The following is a 22636-nucleotide window of genomic DNA, read 5'->3' as shown; positions in this document are numbered from 1 at the left end:
CATAGTATATGCAAAACTCACTTACAACAGTGTTCAATAATCATTAACTTATGGAATTTGGGGGAAAAGTGCCTCCAGAAATGCTTAACAATTCAGATGAATTTTTCATGTACTGTATAACAGATTTCCAAGTTCAATACAGATAATATATGCTTAGCAGCCAACAATATACAAGTAAGAGTGTTATTGAAAATAATTTTATTTCTTCAATAATTACAAGCAATAAAGTACAATAACCAAGAGTATCTTTTCTTGAGGCAAGCACATAATTCTTTTTAAAAATGTGAAAAATTTATACTATTCTCTAAGATTTGAGACTAACACAAGCAAAAATCAGCACAGAGAATCTTTCACATGACACAGTCATGATTATTAATGGGCTTCCTGTTTCTTCTAAAGCTGGCTTTTTTCAGAGACTATAGTTAAACTAAAGAAGAGATATTTATTTGGAAAGAGAAGTATACTTTTCTGGGCAGCCAGAAAGCTAGTATCAGGGATGCCATCATTGTGGAAAGACCCTGCTAGAAATCACACCTTTTGTGAGAAGGAGCTTCAGGCAGTGCTCATGTGTGAATCTTTCTCCTCTAGAATGCTGACTTCTTGGGACTATTGATTTACTAAAGGGTTACATGTATATGTTTGAGAGCAAAACAGAAGGCTGTCCTTTTGTACATCTCTATTCGCAGGGACATGTAAAATATAATTTTAAAATATAAGACAAAAATGGTGAATGCATTCCTGTGACTCATGTCCAAAATGTATTCATGTGGCAAGTACTAGCAAAAAGATTCTTAATGAAAACTCACCTACAATAAAAGCAAACACCAGGTACAAAGACTTGCTAACAGTTTTGTAGAGTGAAGCATCATGGATACTTTCCCAGGGTACTAGCAGAATAAAGATTTTCTTGGTTGTCCCTCGAGGGTGACCATAGGCTAGACGAGCCACCCATCTTCTGTGAGGCATATGAGTTAATACAAAAGGATTGACAAAGCATTCAATTTTGGAGATATACATTCTAATTCAATAAATATGTATTTTTCAAATGTCTATTCAACAAAAATGTATTGCACAACAACCATGAGCTAGGCTAGGTGTTGGGTGTTGAGCTGTAACCTCATTTGCATCATGTGTAAATAACTTTGTCATCCTAGGCCCTGATTTTGGTAGTTATGCGTCCAACAGAAAGAGTTTCTTAATTTATCCACAGCCACGGTTATGTCACAATAGAAGCCGTTCTCAAGTACTTCAAACATAGGTAAAGTTAAGTCATCAACTTAGAGGTGAAAAGAGCCGAACATATGTGCTCCTGTCTCCGCAGAGACTCCTCTCTTCCTGACTCTTTATACTTTACAAATCCTTCCATTCCTGTTTATTTCCCCCTACTGAATTCATGTTCCTGTTTGGTTGCTTTGCAGATGAGTATCATATGAATTAAGTATAATAACTTCAGGTGGAGAATAAGTAGTAAAAAAAAAAATCAGCTAATAGTTTCATTTAAATGTCCTCAGTAGTAAAGAGCAGGAAGAGGAAACCTAGACAATATATAATCTAGGAGCTGAATTATTTTCAAATGGAATAATTTTCAGAGTTCCACAGAGTGACAATAGCTCCTAAATCACATGAAGGGAAAAGCTTATTTCAGCTTCTGGGTGTGTGTGTGACTATTTTTTTGCTCCCCAAAGCTAGAGTTGCTCTGATAATCAGCACACAGAAAAGTTGTCCTGCTGGGACTAAATTATAAATAAGAGAAGTGTTCAGCCCTCAAAGGATTTTACCTGTGGGTAATAGTGCTTTCTGTCTTTAATATACTTCACTTTTATTATAGGATTATTACTTTCACCCCCTATCCTGAATGTGCCATTTTGTCAGCACAGTATCTCATACAGATAAATAGCATTGAATAGGGTTACAGTAATTAAGAAACATTACAGTGACATCTTATACATCATAGTACTAATATTGAGTGAGTGTCCAAAAGATAGGATATCTTCTTACAATGAGCAACAAACATAAATTCCTTCTTTTCTATGATGAAAGTAAGAATAGGTTAAGTCCATCATGTCTCTCTAAACATTTGGTGTATTTATCCTGGGGCATTTACATCCTTTATACCAGGTGACTTAAAACTCTGACATATGGGGGCGCCTGGGTGGCTCAGTCGGTTGAGCGCCGACTTCGGCTCAGGTCACGACCTCGCGGTCCGTGAGTTCGAGCCCGGCATCGGGCCCCTGTGCTGACAGCTCGGAGCCTGGAGCCTGTTTCAGATTCTGTGTCTCCCTCTCTCTGACCCTCCCTCATTCATGCTCTGTCTCTCTCTGTCTCAAAAATAAATAAAAAACGTTAAAAAAATTAAAAAAAAAAAAAAAAAACTCTGACATATGTAGACATGGGTAAGCAGATTGTGATCTACACTCTTTTGCAGATGTGTTAAAACCTGCACAAGAAGAAAAGATGAATTGTTATGTTAAATACAAATGTTCAACGAGTGTCAGGAAAAAAAATAGCCCTAGAAATTCTCGTATCTAGAGGAATTCTGTGTACTTGCAAAGTCCTGTGTATTATCTGAATAAACAAGTGTGAGCTATTGATATTAGCCACATGAATATTAGCCGCATGCTAACCACATTTCACTTCCTACTGGACATTATGATTCATTTCTGTTTATAGACCTAATACTGCTTGATCTCTCTTGTTAAGGACCATGTTCTATAGCACACTGTTTGATGATCATTCAAGTGTTCACCGATGTGTAGACCAAGTGTTCAAAACTGCAATCCCTACTGCTACTATTGCCTTTCATTTCAAATCATTTTTCTCCTGCTCCATGTGTAGTAACCTGTGGGTGTCAGCATCTGCCACAACCATGACTATGAACAAATGTGAGGAAGATGAATGCACTGGAGTCCTTTTCATTCCAGAGTTCATCCTTGGTGACCATTGGTGGTCAGCTCATTCATTGATGGACACTGTTTGGTCTACTCTCTCAGCAGGTTATATAGAATGTTCTCAGTAAGAATTTCTCCACTGGGCCACCTCTGTGTGTTTGTACTTATATTCTGTTCTTCATGGGAGTTTTTTACAGACTTCAATCTTATTTAAGCTTAATATCTACCACAAAGACACTCTTCTCTTAATAATAACGTGTATACCATGATACTCCTTTATTCTTTTTTGGAACACTTATTTTTAGCCTAAACTAACTCTTAAATAATCCTTACATCCCTTGTTGACTAATCATGCATAAAATGATATTTTTGTATTTCATATATATCTTTTTGAGAGCTTAAAGAGGTGCATCCAACTCTAACATAAATGAAGCAGGTGGATGCATTCACTTTCTTTCTAATCCAAATATTTCCTAGTTATAGATAATGCTTTCTTTGAACTAAGAAAGACCTTTTTTTCCCCAAAGAATTCTAAACTATGGAGCACTCAGGATATTTAAACAAATATTTTCCTGTGGATATCCATCATTTATACTTCCAAGGAATAGACTTTTGAATCCATCAAATAAATTAGCTCTGGTATTAAAACACAGTTCCTTCTAAATGTGACTGCCCTTAAAATATATAGTCTTGAGGTTTTTTGTTTGTCTGTCTGTTTATTTTTTAGTCTCCTTGTGTGAGTGCTTTTACAGTCAGGAACTTAACAATCACATATTTTCACCCTTTTGATTTTCCCTGATTTGGTCTTACTCAGTTAAGTGTAGAATGGTTGTACCATTTATTAAAGCTTTCTCCTGTTTGTCCATTATGGAAATAAAATTAATTAGAATATAGGTCTCAGGTTGGAAGAATGCAGGGAGGATTAGAAGATGTAAATACAGGGGAAGTGAGGGTGAAGGAGGGCTACCTCATACAACCTCATTATTACTAGTGATGTTTAATATTTTTAAGAAGCAGATTTTGAACATTTTATCATAATCACTCTTTCAAAAATCAGGTAAGACTATTCTTTTTCCTTGATTATATTTCTACATTAGTCTGAAAGCCTAAAAATGAGGTTAAAAAAAAAGAAAATGAAATTGCCCTGTGTTTTTTTTTCCTGTTGTTGTAAACTGTAATAGTTAGGTAAACAACATTTAAGTTGTAAACCACCCATCCCCATCACCACCACCTACAGACACATTGTATTTTTCTTCAAAAATGTCCGAGATTGTTAAACATAGATGTTTTTTAGATATTACTTTATGGAAGAAGAGAGGGAACAAAAATTACTTTGTGACTATGTTTATAAGATACCCAACAAATGTTTTAAAAAGTTTAAAAAGAAAGGCCTGTTCTGTGAGTAACAGTATTTTGCATGTTACCACTTGATGCTACTATTATCAATTTTGGAAATACTATATGGACCTTGTTCCCTTTATATTCATAGTTCCTAACAACTCCTGACATTTATTTATTCTTCTATTAATGAAATCCTAGTAATAGGAGTATCAAGATAATATGAAAAAAACAACAACAGAAGTAAAAAATACAGAATACAATGACAACTTATTCTTAATCATAGTCCAATACAAAGTACATGTCTTCCAAATTCTAATACATGGACTCTAACCCATGGAAACTCAGAGAGAGGTGTTCAAAGCGTGATGAAGGGGAAATGCAAATTTTGAAAATAACTTACTAAGTGTGAGACGCATCAGAAAGGAAAACTACTGAGGTGATACACAATGAAGAGGTATAGTTTAGTGGGAAAACAGAAAGGATGTAGATAGAAAACAACAGATTGGAGCCAGAGGAGAAACTTAGACTTAGGAGGAATCTTAGTGGGCATCTGGGGCTAGTGTTCTGGTCCATGATAAAACACCTTTTTACAGAAGTGATATGTGGCCACCCACCATCCAGACTCTTCTGGACACACACACACACACACACACACACACACAGTCAGAGAGAGACAAAGAGAAATAGAAAAATCACATTAAACACATATTGAATTCAGAATTATTATAATTTTGAAATAGATTCCTCCAAGATAATAGTGATTAATTTCTATCTGGGACTGAAAGTACAAACCCAATATTTTCTCTATTATAGACCAGATGGCCTGTTATGGCTCCTGGAATACATTTAAATGAATATTCTACTTCTGTCAGTTGCCTTTTTATATTAATATGGGCTAGGTTTCCATTTGTGCCTGGAGGTCAGAGGTTACAAAGAGAATCAATTTAGAAGCTAGGATGAGAATGGAAAATCAAGGAGTCCTTATCCAGTGCTGTGTTAGTTAAGGATAGGGTGAGGTAGAGATAGGATTGATAGGGACAGAAGTTTGGCTGGTGTAGCAGGTCACACATGAACTCACATTTGATATACAGATAAGGTCTTCTGTCCTGCTTATCTTTTTCTGAAATTATTAAGTGCTTTGATGACCTTTCGGGGAACAGTGAGCAATTCTAAGTAGTGTTCAAACAATGAATGACAGCACTTAATAACACCAGAAGGACTCAGGAAATCCAAGGGAACACATTAGCATGTTATAAAGTCCTAGAAATAATTTACCTGATTCTGAGAGGTTATTTATACTCAAAGTTTTGCTTCCATGGAAGAGTAGAAAATTAAACAACAATAAAGTTAGCTTGTTAAAGCTAAGACATTTAAAACAAACAGCACCCCAAATTTCTGGATTAGTTTTTCATGTTAATGGGCTTTTCTACTGTATACTTAGAACAGATTTGTACACATAAAGGATGACCGTATTTACATGTGGCTTGAATCTGTGGAAGTCAAAATCATGCAAAAAATAATGGAATCACCAGTAGATGAATAGTTATCCCTATTGTCTTTGAATCAAAACAAAGCAAAAACAAGAAAACACCATGACTGATAGAAAGATAGAACATCAATGTAGTTCAGTCTTTGCTTCAAAATATAGAACCAAGATAAAGTACGTTAATATTTTATCAAGAAAATATATCTCCTCATTAGTGATATGACAAATTTGAGGATATGTACTGAACTGCTACCTCTAACCATTATCAAATAGTGAGCTTGGGAGGACTTCAATCAATGCAATAAGACCACTTCAAAGTGTGTTTGTATCAAACAATGAGACTTATCTTGCCAGGTGAAAGAATGCTATTTCAAAGTTTTGTTGTTATAGATTTCCCCTTTTTGTTTTCTAGTGTTATTTTTGCCTTTCTCCACTTAATGCAGACTTTATTAGTGGATTCAGTTCCATGATATAACAGACATCATGATAAGTTTTGTCCATGCTCAAATCCATCATTGGACAGAAGTTTTATTAAAACATAGATGGTCCCTGTATTTGTTTTGTTACATCCATGTTTGTTTGTTTGTAGGTCTGTGACTCATAAGACATATGCATAAATAAGTCTTCAATGCTGTCACAAAGAAAGAAAAACTGTTTCAGTAACTTCTCATGTTTACATCCATCTCCACTTTCACTCTGCTTTCTTTTCTATTTTTTTCAATATTTATTTATTTTTGAGACAGTGTGAATTGGGGTTGTCGCAGAGAGCAGGGGACAGATAGAGGGTCTGAAGCGGGCTCCTCATTTGACAACAGTGAGCTTGATGTGAGGCTTCAACAAACGAACTGCAAAATCATGACCTGATCCAAAGTTGGATGCTCAGCTGACTGAGCCACCCAGGTACCCTTCTGCTTTCTTTTCTAAAGTCCCATTTCCGTTTCATCACTGTTTTTATTTTTTCTCTTTTCACAATTGCATCCTAACCCATATTTATTCCCCCATACTGAATTCAGATAGAATATCTAAGAATACACTCATGGTACTTTTTTACTTCTTTCCTTGGTGTTTCTAGCTGTCCTTCTCTGTGGCAGAAAAGAGCCCCAAAATGAGTTTGGGTATCATTATTGGATTACTCCTACAAAACAATAATAAAAGTGCAGCTTCTCTTTTCACTAACTACAACTTGGCTCATTATCCCTCAGCAAATTGTATTTTATACTCTATCCACAAAGTAGATTATACTTCTACGATTCAAGATGGGAATTTTACAAGAAAAATGTTTCCATTGTTTTCATACTGTTAGTAAAGTAGAATGTTCTTGTTCAATATTCCTAGAGTACCGAGCCCCAAGTGTTTTTTAAAACAATCCAGTTTTGTTATTATTTCCACCTGAAGAAACTTAAAATATGAAAAAAACTAACAGGGAGTAAGCAAATCTGGACTCTTTCAAGATTTGCAACCTCAGGGAAGATATTTAACTTCTCTAGTTCTGTTTCCTCTTCTGTAAGATAAATTCAATTAAGTTGTGTATTTGAGATTGGATGTTTACACTGAAAATCATGTTATGGTAATAACATGGTACCTTATGTGTAGATACTGAAAATAAATTATAGCATATTAGAAAGCTTGAATTCTGTTTTTATTTTATTAAATCTTATTTTAAATTTTTTTAATTTTATTTTTAAGGGAGAGACAGTGTGAGTGGGGGAGGGGCAGAGAAAGAGGGAGACACTGAATCTGAAGCAGGCTCCAGGCTCGGAACTGTCAGCACAGAGCCTGACGTGGGGCTCAAACTCATGAACGATGGAATCAGGACCTGAGCCAAATTTCGATGCTTTACCAACTGAGTGACCCAAGCACCCCATATTAGCTTAACTGTTTAGTTAATTCTCTTCTTGTCCATCAATTCTTTACAGTGGAGCCATGAAACATCATTATCTCATACTATAACATCCTATGTTACTATTTAAGGCTTCAAAGAATCACTTCTTTTTTTTTAATTTTTTTAACGTTTATTTATTTTTGAGACAGAGAGAGACAGAGCATGAATGGGGGAGGGGCAGAGAGAGAGGGAGACACAGAATCAGAAGCAGGCTCCAGGCTCTGAGCCATCAGCCCAGAGCCCGATGCGGGGCTCGAACTCATGGACCGTGAGATCGTGACCTGAGCTGAAGTCGGATGCTTAACCGACTGAGCCACCCAGGCGCCCCTCAAAGAATCACTTCTAAAATGTTAATTATGAAAGGAATCTATAGTATATATGGTATAATCGTCTACCATTACATACAAAGTAATTAAAGTCTGTAGAAGTAAATAGGGTTTGTCAAGATCTCAGAACTAGTGACTGAACAACCTGGATTGCACTTTAAACTTTCCTGACTTTAAGTTATGGTATTGTTACTGCTTGCTATATATAAATATTTAAGTGGGATGTTTGGGTGGGTATGGAAGGGCTAAGAAACATTTTAAGATGTTACTTAACATCTTCTGTGAAGTGACATTCTGTGTTCACAGCTCAAACAGGATAAACAGGGAGTCCTCATAAAAGTCACAGCTGAAAGTGTTTTCTGTAACCTTCTAACATATGTTAAACATTAAAACTCCCTCAGCAAGTCAAAATTATCCAGGGGTTAGCAATTAGAGTGCCCATGTGCTTTCAGGAATACATTTTCTTGGACCTAATTGAGAACAACTTGACCAGTGTTTCATTTCATGATTAGTCCTTATTGGCCACTGAAGGACCAAGGCTGCTAATGCTGGTATGCTGACAAACTCAGCTGCTAAGACAGTCACAATCTAGATCTCAAATACAACAAAGAATCTTTGTGGTCCATCTTACCCGACAACTCTACTTGAGTTTCATGGGGCAGAAGGATATTAAGGCTTTGGCCATCCAGGGAAATGGTTGTGCTACTTGAAGGGAAATTGACCTTTCACATTGTTTAATGACAGTCCTTTACCGTTTCTGACTATCACACCAGTAAGATGACAATTTTTATCACATTAAAGGTTTTGTATGACTGAAAGACTCCTAAATGACTAATTGACCATTCACATATTGTTAGGACATTTTTCATTCATGGCTGTGGTGTAAAAGTGTATCATGCTTTTCAATATAAAACTAAAGAAAACAAACTTTAAGTTACAAGAAAATAAATTAGATATCAGTGTTCATAGTGGGAGGGTTGATTATTCAAATTTAAGAATTTATTTCTTTAACTGAGATTCTTTACTGAGTGCCCCTATAGAAATGTATATGTACTTACATTTATTTTTTTAAATGTCTATTTATTTATTTAGAGAGAAAGAGCTCAAATGGGGGAGGGGCAAAGAGGGGGTGAGAGAATCCCAAGCAGGCTCAATGCCAGCACAGAGCCCAAAATGGGGCTCGATCCCGTGAACCGTGAGATCATGACCTGGGCCGAAATCAAAAGTTGGATGCTTAACCGACCGAGCCACCCAGGCACCCATGTCCTGTAGTAATTACTAATAGTGCTCCCTTTCATTTTAAAAAGTGCCCTGGTTGGAATTATGTGTCATCTTATTGATAGGGTTGCTGCATAATGGAATAAGCTCATTGTTATCTTGGATATATAATAGCATTACACAAATAAAATTTAGCAAGGACTCAGAGCACTGCCATTAGGACATTTATTCATTACTTCATTATATATTATTCAAACTTTAGTGAATATTTATTGAGCATTATGTGTCAATAAATATTTTAGAGCAATTTATTGAGCACTGAACACGCTCAATGAGCAGCTTATTGCAAATGTGTGTGGGATGCTAGAGATTCAAATGTAAACTATAAATCAATAAAATATGTAATAGATGTGTTATATATCTCACTTAACATCTAATAAGAAAGGTTCCAATCCACATTGTATAACTGAGGAAATAGGGTTGCAGAGGTTTCATACCTTATTATTCCACAGCTCATACACAGAAAAGTCAAATTTGTAACTACTCATTATTCAAATTTTGTACTTACCCTCCATCATTTCACCTTTTAGGCTTAATTGAGAGAGGCATTAAAGAACCTTGTGCATAGTCAATGGGAGGAAATGGACAGATGTAATGATGAAAAAGGAATGGGTAGAGCACTACTCAGCACTCAGCTTTCTGAGCTATAGGGTCTAATCATTAGGAGGGCTTATCTAGGCCCTACCAAATCATGTGGATACACTAACAGGGACAGCACAGCTATCCAGCGCATTGAATGATCTGATGTTATATAGATTCTTCTATCTGGTTGGACTACCATTTCATTTCCTATGTAATGTTTATTTATATTTGAGAGAGAGAGAGGGATAGAGCGAGCATTAGCTGGGGAAGGGTAAAGAGAGACAGAAACAGATTCTGAAGCAGGTTCCAGGCTCTGTGCTGTCAGCACAAAGCCTGATGCAGGGCTCAAACTCACGAGCTGTGAAATCATGACCTGAGCCGAAGTCAGATGCTCAACCAACTAAGCCACCCAGGCACCCCTCATTTGCTATTCAAATCCCAATAAAAGTTTTTTTCTTTTTTTTTTTTTTTAGACCACAGACATTTCTGCCCCCTTTCCAGCCCTGTCTTCAATGTGTTTGTCCTTCAAAAGAAAAATATTGCTTTAGGTGTGCAACAGTTTCTAAAGTTAAGAATAAAGTCTACAAGAAACAAAAGTGAAAGAAATAAAATAGAAGAGAGAAAGAGACAGGGTGAGAGAGTGTGTTTGAGAAAGAAGAAATGAAAGAACTTTAGAAATCCTGAAACACACACAAAATATTGAGGTAAAATTAAAAAATGGAAGGATTCTATGCTTAAGTTTTTCTAAAAAGTGATTTTATCTTGTTTTTGAAATTTTTTGAAGTTTTATTTTATTTTTGAAAGCGAGAGAGAGAGAGAGAGAGAGCACAAGCAGGGAAGGGGCAGAAAAAGAGGGAGAGAGAGAATCGCAAACAGGCTCCATGATGTCAACACAGAGCTCAACTCTGGGCTCAATCTGACAAACAGTGAAATCGTGACCTGAGCCAAAATAAAGAGTCAGATGCCCAACTACCCAAGCCACCCAGATGCCCCAAGCAATATTTTTTTTCTGATGCCCTCACAGATCATAATACCTAAAGGACGTTAAGGAGGTGACATGAACCCCTAGGCTCCTATCCAGCAGCACACTATCCAGAAGCTCATTGTCCACTTCCAAACCTCCACCTACCCACACAAATCCTCGGATATAGCTAAGAAAGAAAGAAGAGGTAGATAAAGAAGCTATGCCTTACATGAAGGATGGAGTATGGAGTTCCAACTAAACTTTGAATTATAGTAAGGAAAGAGAGTTTTGATCAGCTAGACAAGAGAGGCATTTGTAGCTGATGTGACACTGTGCTTACCAAAAGGAGTACCCCTTAATATAAACAACAACAGGTATTTGTGTTTTATCTACCACAAAGAGAAAAATTAAATGACCATTCTAATTAGTCTAGCAGTGGTAAGAAGCAACTGGGGAAAGGATGTGTTAGTTGGAGTTAGATTTAGTCGCATATTACAGAAAGTCCAAACAAAGTCGCTTAAACAAATGAGGGTTTTCAGTTTCTTTAAGGTAAGATAGTCCAGAAGTGATATCCAGGAATGAAATTATGTCACAACTGCCCTAAGCCTATAGTTTGACTTTGCCTTCTTTATTTATATATTTTTTTTCTCTGATGTTAATTTATTTTGAGAGTGAGAACACAGGAGAGCAGGGGAGGGGCAGAGAGTGACAGAGAATCCCAATTAGGCTCTGTAGCTCTCAGTGCCATGAGATCATGACCTGAGCCAAAAGCAAGAGATGGATGCTTAACTGAATGAGACCCCCAAGTGTCCCTCACTCTTTAATGAGTGGCTTCCATCCTCAAGATTCAAGGAAGTTTTTGGAGGTCCACGCTTTACATTTTTATCTCTCCTTCAGAAAACATCGCTGGAGCCTTTGTCCATTGACATTCATCCATTTCATCGTTAGTCTGTCTACAGGAGAGGCTGCAAAATGGAGGTTTTTAGCTGGGCTTATTGCCAATAATATAGATATTCTCTTATGGATGGAAAAGTGAAGAATAAATATTGGGGTCAACCCAGATGGAGATTGTGTTTTTATATTGAAATGTACATGATATGCACATGATGGCCGGAAAACAGAGGTTCCTAACCTAATGAGCTGTCCACTAAGGGAGTTGCTGTTCTAGTGACAGTATCTCTGCCAACTTAACTCTCAGATTCCCAAAGGGGCAGAGATGGGCCTGGCATAGTGTCTTCTCCCCTGTGAACGTAAGGGACTTCCCTCTAAATTCCAACTGCTACTTTTCTTGTTTCAGTTGATAATTAGCCTTGAGGGGAAACGGAGTAGTACTTCCTGACTTAAGGGAAATACCAGCTGAAGCATATCAAGGGTGTTGTGCAAATACATTGGGGGACCGGCAAAGTAAAAGTATTGATGATAATTTTATTGCTTCAAAGCATGCCCCTTAATAGAGTTTAAGTAACAGATCCAAAATACATGGTGGTGGCACCATCAACTCATGAAAGCCTTTTCTTCTTCTCTGACCTCCATAAGTATTTGTTAACAAAAAGGGATGTATCTTTTCAAAAGTCACATACATTGTTAACCTCCCATGGTTAATTTCCACTTAAATGAGTAACCATTATATTATGGAAGAAGGGGGTATGGACACCAAAAAATGAAGCGCCTGACTTTATTCCATTTTATTATAAACTGTGGGAATTCATTCTTCCTTATGTATTGCAACAGCTCTTAAGTTTTGAATCTCTATTTAGAGATAATGGTCAGAGACACTGCTTTAGAACCCTACAATGACCTTATCATAGTCTTCTCTAGGATGGGATATCTACAAAATAGTGTATGTAAAGTGCTCAGCTGGTGCCTGCCTCCCAGAAAAGGAATACCCAATAAGTGTGGGTTATCATTATTGTTAACATTAAGGTTACTATCTTCCTGCTCCTTGCTGACATCCCTGCTTATTCCATTTGTAATACTCTTCTCACAATTAGACAAAAGTGATTATGTATGTTTATTCTTTCCATTTTCCCTTTCTTCTCATATCCTCTTTGTTTCCTCTATCTGCATCTCTGCATGCCTGAAACCTTACCTCTGCATGAAATGCGAATATTTTTTAGGCTGTTTGGATGGACTTTTAAATTGGTATACTCAAATCTGTGGACAGATGACATACATACCAGTAGTTAATCAATAGTTTGCTTTCAATATGTTCATCTTCCATAACTGGGTCCATAATAAATAATAATGAGACTTCCCTATTTATTGTACGGTCTCTGCCATGTGCTCTACACATCCCATGGTTTCCTATAAACCAGATCCTCACATTTCTTTGTCTCTTGGTTTCAGCTCAGGTGTTGCTTCCTCTGAGTGATTTTGTTGCTTAACCTTTCTGCCCTCTCCTAAAGTTCTTGGCTTGTAAGCGGCGTAATAAATTCCTATCTCATCATCATTAACTGTCAACTGGAAATCCACAGCCAGGTGAAGGGTAGAATAGGAACCCATGTCTTGTCACTAAAGCTTGCTGGATCTCTAATAGCTCATTAGCATACCATACACAAGCATCCTGCTTTTAATTAGTTACGTGGTGTGATAATTAAGTAGTATTTCTCTGCAATTTCCCCTCATGTGGGGGAAAAGGGAGAGGGAAGAGGTTGGCTAGCAGTGGAAAGGGGTCTTAAAGCTAAGTATAAAGTTTTAAATAATTGTGACCCTGGAGACAAAACAGCTAGCAAACTCTCAAGGGGAGAAAATAAAATACTTCCTTTGTGTTTGAAAAAAAATGAGATAACAATCTCCCTGTTTTCATTCTTGCTGGTAGTTATTTGAAGGAAAAAGCTTTTTAAAATTTTAAGCCAAAGATAGAAACATATACTGTGTTTGATTTTGATAGGAGAGCAAAACTTGTGTTATAGTGCTAGCCCAGGTCAGGAGAAGAGGACAAGGGGAAGACAACAGCCCAAATCATACATTAACTGAGGAACCCTACTGAGGCCTTGATTGTTCAGCACCAGAAACACTTCAGGAAGCCTGTATATGAGCGCCAAAGAATGACCAAGCTAATTACACTGTTGAATATAATTTTTTCTCACCTCTGGGAAAGATGATGCATCTTTCCTCTAGATGGTTGTCATGGAATTGGTGTGAGGCAAAGCACTTTTTGGGGGAGAAATTTATCTTCTTAAAAACTCCATCACTTTGAAACAATTATCTAGATTACTATGGCCAGAGCAACAGGACATATAAACTAAAGCTATATTCTGTCAGAGTATTAACTATTGGGTTTCTTCTAACAGGGAAGCAGATGGCAGGACTATGAGCCCTCTATATGTGGATTTGAAAAGTTACCATATCATCAAAAGGTCAGATGTAAACCTGTTATGATATAAAGTACCAAACGCAGTTCCACATTGAGCCTTAATAGAAATACAGTCCTGTAATTTCTTGGAAAATGTGTATACCTGAAACAAGTGCCAAATTTCCAATTTGAAAAATTCTAACATGAACTTTAGCTTTTCTCCAGGTGACCCTTCCTCAAGACAGGAAAAATTGACAGTTCTGGTGCTCTTGAGCATATACTTTTTCATGCCAAAGATGATTTTCAGTAAAATATGGGCAGAATTGTAAACTTGTTTTGAATTAGACACTAATCTCTAAGCAACCTCCTTCAACTGAACGTTAATATAAAGAGAAGTAATAATACACAGTAGTGCACTGACTTTAGAAAACGGTTGCCAAATCACTAGGGAGGTTGTCAAAGAAAAAGACAATTCTAACATAGAGACTTGGAAAGTGAGTGGATTAAAAATAGAATAGGGTTGATGAGTTTATGTCCACTTCTCTATTTGTTCTTTTTCCCTCCCCTCTCTTGTTCCCTTGGTATTCACCACAAAGCAGAAACATTGAACAATCTCCTTTAGCTCCTGGCAGATGACTTAATATTAAAAATTGATATTTCCCTTTAATGAGACAAGTGTGTGGTAACAGAAAAGTGCAAGGTGATATGTATAGACATGTTCCATTGCCATCCTGCATGGTAGTAACACACCATCATTTTCATAAGGAGTTTCTCAAAACTGACCTGTACTTACTTCTCAGGCTCCCAAGAGGCTGAGTGTGTCTTATTGCCATCCGAGTGAAGGAGCCACAAATGACTTTCTTCCACTCTGAGTAAAAATCTTGGCCTCCAAACCACGCTGCCATATTTCCTTAAAAGTCAAAAGATGCAACAAAGAGAATATGTTTTTTTATGTAAATTAACATTAGTAATATTAGTGGATCCAGTCATTAGTTGTTAGAACAGAGTCTTGTAAATACCCAGTGATATTTCTAGAACTCTGTATTTAAGGACATAAAGCTGTTGATATAATAAGAAATAATATAAAAACTATAATCTTGGTAAGTGCTTATGGAAGTATGCCTGACTTCATAGACGTGAAGCTGAAAATACTGAAACATGGTACAGTTTCTTACCAAATACATGACTGTAAAAATGCCCATCCTTTTATATAGTAGATTAATTAATTCTTACAATTGAGAATATATATAGTTAATTATGATCATCTTTCTATCTTTGTCCTGATCACATTCCTTATTATCTTTGTCATTCATATATTAAACAAATGGATCTTTTACTGTTTTTTTTTTCTTTTCTTCCTCTTCTACAGAGTGTTATCTTCTCTGTTGGAGAGCATACAGGTTTTCCCAGTGAGAATGGATAGAATGATAGAGCCCAACCAATAGAATATCTTCCTAACCAAATCATTGCTTTAGGAGCCTACAAAACAAGATCACTGTGCTTTCTACTCACTAGGCACCCATCAAACTAGTTTCTTTGAGTCCATCTGAACCCCTGAGTCTGTGCACCTTCCTCTTGAGGGACCTAGATGAGAGTTCCAAGCTCAGAAAACTGGATGTTATATGGTTTGCTTCGACTTTGATGATTTCTTGCTTCCCCACTAAATGTCTGTTTCCTTCTTCTTGATGCCTCCTTAGAACATATCCTTTTGAACATTTTACCTGCTCCCTTAGCAAGATGTGCTAAGTGATTTATGACTAGAAATTTATTGCATTCTTTTCTGTGCAATGATAGCTTTACAGATACAGTAGTCTGTAATCTAAAGAAGTTTTAGTAGTTCTATTTTGTATGTACCAAAAAGTACTCACATCTATCTTATAATCCTAGAGAATATCAGAGTGAATAGAGAGTCACATGCCTACAGCCCAAAAAGTCAGAATCTCAGAGAGGACCTTGAATATTGTGATGAGTCAAAAATGTTTAAAACATCAACATTAAAAAAATTCACTTATGGGCAGATCCAAGACTTCAATATGGAGTCAGAGAGGAAATTTATCAGCATTTGTATCACTTATACCCTAAAATCTAAGCCTAAGAAGACTAAATTCTCACACCACAATCTAGGATCGATAGTTTATGATTTCTACTTCCTAGATAGTTAAAATTAAATTTCAAGTTTTACATCAATAAGACAAAGACTCAACAGGTTGTAACTATTAATTCTGGTTTTTTTATTTCCCATGGGAGAACTGCCTTTTTCCACACAACAGTCCCTACACTTAGATGAAAAACACCTAAAATGGGAAATAAAATGTGGGTAGTGTATGTCAACCTCAATTTGGGTCAGATATATAATAAGAAAATGGTAAGGAAGACGTTCCATCAGGCTTATTAGGGAATAATGTAGTATTTATTATATTTCAAATTATTCTTCTATTGTATACATCAGCCACATAGAATATTAAAATATTTGCTCAATCATGTCTTACTTTAATTTAGGAAAAAGGTGTGAATGCAGATATGTATACCCAGATAGCAAAATGTACACATTCCAGTTGCAAAGAAACTGATCAAAATTAGAGCATTTTAGAAAGGAGAATTCCAAGATCAGTACATTCTGCAAACCTGCCCACAGTTGGCTAAGACTTTTCTGAAGAATCTAGTCTTCAGAAAGCTTGGATTCTAATTGACTGTGCTAATTTCCTAGATAGGCAGTTGTTTCCTAAACAAGAAATGGTGCAAACCACAGATCACTTCAAACAAAGCAAATCTGGAGGGAAAAAAAAAAAAAAGAAATTCAAAGCTATGAGAAAGACTGAGCTCAAGTGGAAGGATGCCATGATGAAGAAAGAATCAGATGACAGCTTTCTAAATAGCAAGGTGACATGCTGATAATTCAATGTGATGCTAAGATAATAAAAATTCATGAGAGCACTGGCTTCATAAACAGACACACGCTATCACAGGACAGGAAAGCTGTAGCCTATACCTCCTATGTATTCAGTAAGGTGAGAGTATATCTGGCATTCCCCTTCTAAGTCTGAGCGCCCCAGGATCAGAAAGATACTGATAACTGGAAATGAAAGAAGAAACCAACAACAAAAATGATTAAAGAACTTTAGGACGAATGAAGAAAGATTACAAGAATAAAATAGCTCTAGTTTCACTGTGATAACTAGGAAGGAATATGCATGATCACTATCTACAAGTGCTATATCAGAAAGTTGTAAACACTAAGGAGGCAGAGAAATAATTTATAATACTCTGATACCAAGGTGTATGTGGCTAAGGGTAATAGGATAGAATTACACTATGCAAAACATAATTTGAAAGCGCTGGAATACACTTCAGAAAAGTTAATTGTGCACAAACTGTTTCACATGCTCAGAATGTTAATGAACTGCATCCTCCCCCTGGTGATGCTTCTCTTTGCCTACACCTCTACCCCCATCAACAAATACTCAAGGAAAAGCACTTCACTGAAGGCCGTATCTCCCACAGGAAATGTTGTCTTGGACTTTGGGCCTTGGGCCCAGATTCTCCCTCCCCAAGGCACAGATGCACACTAATTGGCTTCTATTTCTCTAAGCCTCACAAAAATATTGATCTGGCTCTGACCAGAGAAAATGGGACCAGAATTTCGAAGCTAAAAGTTATGCTACTTAACAATACTGATGTTTCACCCCACCCCCACCTGGAAGTTTCCCTAGGTGATTAGCACTCCCTCTAGGTGTCCAAGTGTAATAGCTAATGACTTGGCAGATCATGCTGTGGTCTCAAAAGGGGTCCGAAAAGTGTGCACTGAGGTCTTGAAGAAATGATTATAAACTCTATATTTGGATCTCATTTTTATTTTTTTATATATTATTTTTTTAATATATTAGTATGGCTTATAATATATTAGTAAGGCAGTTCATTATTTAAAAATAAGTACATATATGTAGACTGAGGTCATATGCTTTAATACAACTTTTAAAAGTATTGTATATTACTAGATAGGAGAGAGACTCCCAGAGGTTAAAGTGTTTTATGTACCTCTAGGTACATGTCAAATGAAGTAAAATATTTATTTAAACCCCCTGGAGAGTTAAATGTACTTATACAAATGAGAAATATTTTAAAATATTGAAAGGAAGAAAAGTTTAGCATCCCTTCCCTTAAGAGAAAGAGAACCTCTTCCTGAATACAAACCAGAGATTTGACCCTATTTGTCAGACAAATACTTATACTTGGAAATGTACCCTTTTAAGCAACAAACCATACGTGGGAAAATTGCAGGTAGAAAATTGAGGAGAAAAACTGTAGGAAAAACGGAAGTGTTTTGAGATTAAATAAAATGAGAACAAAGAGGAGACAGTGCATAGCAATGATTTGGCAGAGGTTAAGGCTGGTTGTCTTTATGGCAGGGAGTGAAGAAGTAAGAGAATCACTGTCTTACATCTGAGGGTATTTGTTACCAAAAGAATCTTACATTCATTTACACACTTGACCAATAGGAGATAAACATATTCTTGCAAGCAACCCGATCACATTATTGCAAACCAACACCACCAGTATTTATGTGTACAGCTTTCTAAATAAAAAACTAGTTCCATGCACTTCACTATCATATTGGCTTCTAGTTGTGATAGGCAGAGAAGTAATCTATGAAAGCATTTATAAGCCTTAAAATAGGAAAACACATGTATAATTACAAGGAACAATGAACATGAGAAAGAGCTTCTGCAAAATTTTCCAGTTTTCATCTATGAATGAGAAAGTGTCAGGACTGAAAATGAACCAGTCTAAATTCTTCACCACTTGTGAGCAAAATATGGCTATTGAATACTGTCTTATGCTCATAGGACTATATTAGAACATAGAAGTCACTTTTTGTATGGGTGTTTTTAACTACTACCTATGACCGATGTATCATGAATAAGCAAAGATAAAGGTTTTTCAGTACAAACAAGTGATTGAGGCCTGTGCACTGTTGGCATGAGATCACTGACATTTTAAGGTTGTCATGTTATTGGATAGCTAAATGTATATTGTGAAAATTTATCAGTTAAATGTATAGCCACTGAGTAATTCTGCAGAATTGTAAATTTCTGTTGTTGTAATTACGAAACATGTTGAACAGTGTTAGAGCACCAAGGAACTGATATGTTGATATGTTTTGGTATTAAAAAAAAAAAAAGACAATTCTTGTGTAGGGTCAAGCCAAATCCAAAAGTGTACAGATTTGTTGAAGTGAGGGCAGAATGACTACATTTGTGTGTGGGATTTTTGTTTTTACTTTGTTTTAAATGTTTAGTTATTTTGAGAGAGAGAGAGAGAGAGCAGCGGAGGGACAGAGAGAGAGAGAGAGGGGGAGAGAGAGAATCCTAATCAGGCTTCACATTGTCAGCGCAGAGCCAGACATGGGGCTCAATCCCACAAACCATGAGATCATGTCCTGAGCTGAAAACAAGAGTCAGATGCTTAACCTACTGAGCCACCCAGGCACCCCTGTGTGTGGGTTTTTCTTTTTTTTAATGAAATTGCTTCTCTCTGCTGGGAGCAGCTCTCCTGCCACACTACCTCTTGTCCTGAAAATTTATACCTGCTCAGAGTTCATCTCCACCCGCTTCTTGGTCAGGAGTACCTGTCAGTTGTTGAGCCTATAACTGTCTGCAGTGGTGCTAAAACAACCATAGACACCGACAGGTGACCAGCAGGTGAGAGTCTCAGCAGTGTGGCAGCCCTGTCCCCTGACATCACTTGTTCCTATCTGCAGCTTCCATTTCAAGGGAAGTTTCAAGGAACATCAATACAATAGCCAAGTTCGCTGGGGCTGGGACTGCCACAGGCAGACGTGGCTGGCACTGAGACTGAAATCGGTATTATGTTTGGGAGCTTCATCATTGGTTATACCAGGAACCCTTCTCTGAAGCAACAGCTCTTCTCCTACACCAGTCTGGACTTTGCCTTCTCAGAGGTCAGGGGGTTCTTTTGCTTGATAGTGGCCTTTCTCATCCTCTGCTGTGTGAAGGAGTCATATCCCTCTTCCATACATAGGTCTTTCTCCTGTGTTTTGTCTGCCCTGTTATGTTCCTTTTCCTCTAATTCCTCAGACAGCCTTGGGAATGTGATTGGCTCAGGGTTTGACAGAAGGAAGACAAACAAGTAGTATATTACTAAGATTTTTTAAAAAATTGATGGAAAGTATCATTCCAATAATTTTCAAGAGTGTTACACATAAACCATTTGCTAAGAAAGTGCAAATTTGTGCATAATGTGTGTCTCTTTCATTTTCCATTTGAGCAGTCACTTTGCATTATTGTACATGCACAAAGTGATCGCTCTAGAAGCATATGCTTACCTGAAAGTAACAACTCTTTTTTTTTTATTTTTTTAAACATTTATTTATTTTTGAGACAGAGAGACAGAGCATGAGCAGGGGAGGGTCAGAGAGAGAGGGAGACACAGAATCCGAAACAGGCTCCAGGCTCTGAGCTGTCAGCCCAGAGCCCGATGCGGGGCTTGAACTCATGGACCGCAAGATCATGACCTGAGCTGAAGTCCGACGCCCAACCGACTGAGCCACCCAGGCGCCCCGTAACAACTCTGTTTTAATGTTAGGCAGGTGTGTTCACCTTCTGGAGGCAGAGTTAATATGTAATGGTATTATTTTCCTATTGGTGATTTTTGCTTCCTTAATTCAAACCATGTACCTAGGTATTACTTAGAATATGATACATTTCAATAAAACAGTGCCATCACCTAAGTATAGTACAAGATTTTTTTAACATTGCTTTGTGTAGAATTCTGTTAAATTTTAGTAAAAAGGAAAACCTTCACAAAATTTGTCCCTGACACTCTGTTGAGTACTTTAAAGATTAAGGTTTTCAAATATACTAATCTTTAAAATGGAAAAGATTCTTAATTGAAAAAAAAATAAAAGAATGGTGTAAACCTTCCATAGTAACTAAGTTATTGTTAATGCTCAGCTAAGAAAAGGTATTTTAAAAGCTACCGAAAATTCAAAGGAGAAATATACAAATGATAAGAAAGATTATAATGAGGGTTGGAAAACAATTTTGAAGAAGATAGATTCATCCTTAGATTACTCATTAATTTTTTAGAAAGGCAGCCGTATTTAATTTCATTTAGGAGGCCATAGAATTGCACATTTCTTCATTCTTTTATGAGAATGAGATTAAGGACAAGAAAACAAGCTACAATCAAAGAATCAGTCAAAAGCAAAGTGGGTGACAATTAGGGTCAATGAGAATCAGCTTTGATTCCTCCCATTTTACCTGATAATTGTCAGGTTATTAATTTTATAGTGCTAATTAATATTACTTATACTTAATGAGGCGCTGCAAAATTCTGAGCCATTAAGGAAAGTCAAAGTATGTTTCTGTGTTTACTGAGGAAGCAAAGGAATACTTTAAAAAAATCAATAAAATACTTGGAACAAAAAAACCCAGGATAAATAACCTTCACTTAACTATTCATTGATGTAACTAATATTTATGGAGTACCTACTATGTATCAGAAATTCAAGGTAATGAGGTTAAAGTGACAATAAGCAAAACCAAGTGTCCCTAGAGATCATGAAACTTAAATTCAAACGATCAGAAAAATTACATTGCTCGTTATAATTCTCAACCAGATGTGTAAGCTGATTCTATGTTATGTTTTGTTATTGGTTTTGTTTATTTTGTAATTAAGAGAAAATATTTAGAACAAATCTATAATTTTACATGGGATATGCAATAACAGCATTATTTTATATAATCTAATTTTGTTACATAAAATAGTCATACTGTACTACTCTTTGAGTACTTAAAATTGAATTATGTGTGACTACTTAACGTATTATCCAAAGTTCATTGGAAAGCATAAAAGATAGAGTGAAAAGAAAAATGAGGACCAAGAAAACAAAAAGAAAGATTGAGCTTCTGTTCTGAACTAAATGTTTGTGTCCTCCTCAAATTTATTAGTTGTGATCCTAACCCTCAATGCAATGGTATTATTAGGAGGTGGGACCTTTATGAGATGATGAGGTCATGAGGCTGGAGCCCTCTTGAATGGAATTAGTTTTCTTATAAAAGAGACCTTGGAGAGCTTTCTTGCCCCTTCTGTCATATGAGGACACAGTGAGAAGATGGCCATCTTTGAACCAGGAAGCAGGCTCTTATCAGACACTATATCTGCTGTTGCCTTGATCTTAGACTTCCCTTCCTCTAGAAGTATGAGAAACAAATGGTTGTTGTTTAATCCACCTGATCTGTTGTCTTTTGTAATAGCAGCTCAGACTGAGACAGTGTTCGTGACAGACGGATGCTTTATATACTGTCTTTTTAGGGCCCATTTCTCCTTCTTCTCCCAAGTTTCGGAGGGATAGAGTATATGTGCATAGATTGGATCTACTACAGTTGTAAATGTGTGCCAATTTGTTTAGTTTGCAGAAGTTCCCTGTAATTCTAGTGCTTGGTTCTCTGCTGCAGGGGATATGAGAAAACATGCGTCTGAAACTGAAGGGCAAACTCTGGCCTCCCATCCTAAGTTTAGAACTTAGGACCTACATACCAAGTATGCCTTCTTGGAAGAGCACAACTTCACTC

At 36.7% G+C, this 22636-nt stretch overlaps 1 protein-coding gene and 1 pseudogene across 2 annotated transcripts in view; both read left to right on the top strand.

The window, feature by feature from the left end:
• Positions 1 to 22636, top strand: part of LOC102957482 (limbic system associated membrane protein) — a 649275-nt gene that overhangs the window by 172675 nt on the left and 453964 nt on the right. The window lies entirely within an intron of this gene.
• LOC102958628 lies at positions 19559 to 20193 on the top strand (annotated as a pseudogene).

This window comes from Panthera tigris, chromosome C2, assembly GCF_018350195.1.
Source record: "Panthera tigris isolate Pti1 chromosome C2, P.tigris_Pti1_mat1.1, whole genome shotgun sequence".
NCBI classification, from domain to species: Eukaryota; Metazoa; Chordata; class Mammalia; order Carnivora; family Felidae; genus Panthera; species Panthera tigris.
This window is presented reverse-complemented; position numbering and strand designations above follow the sequence as displayed.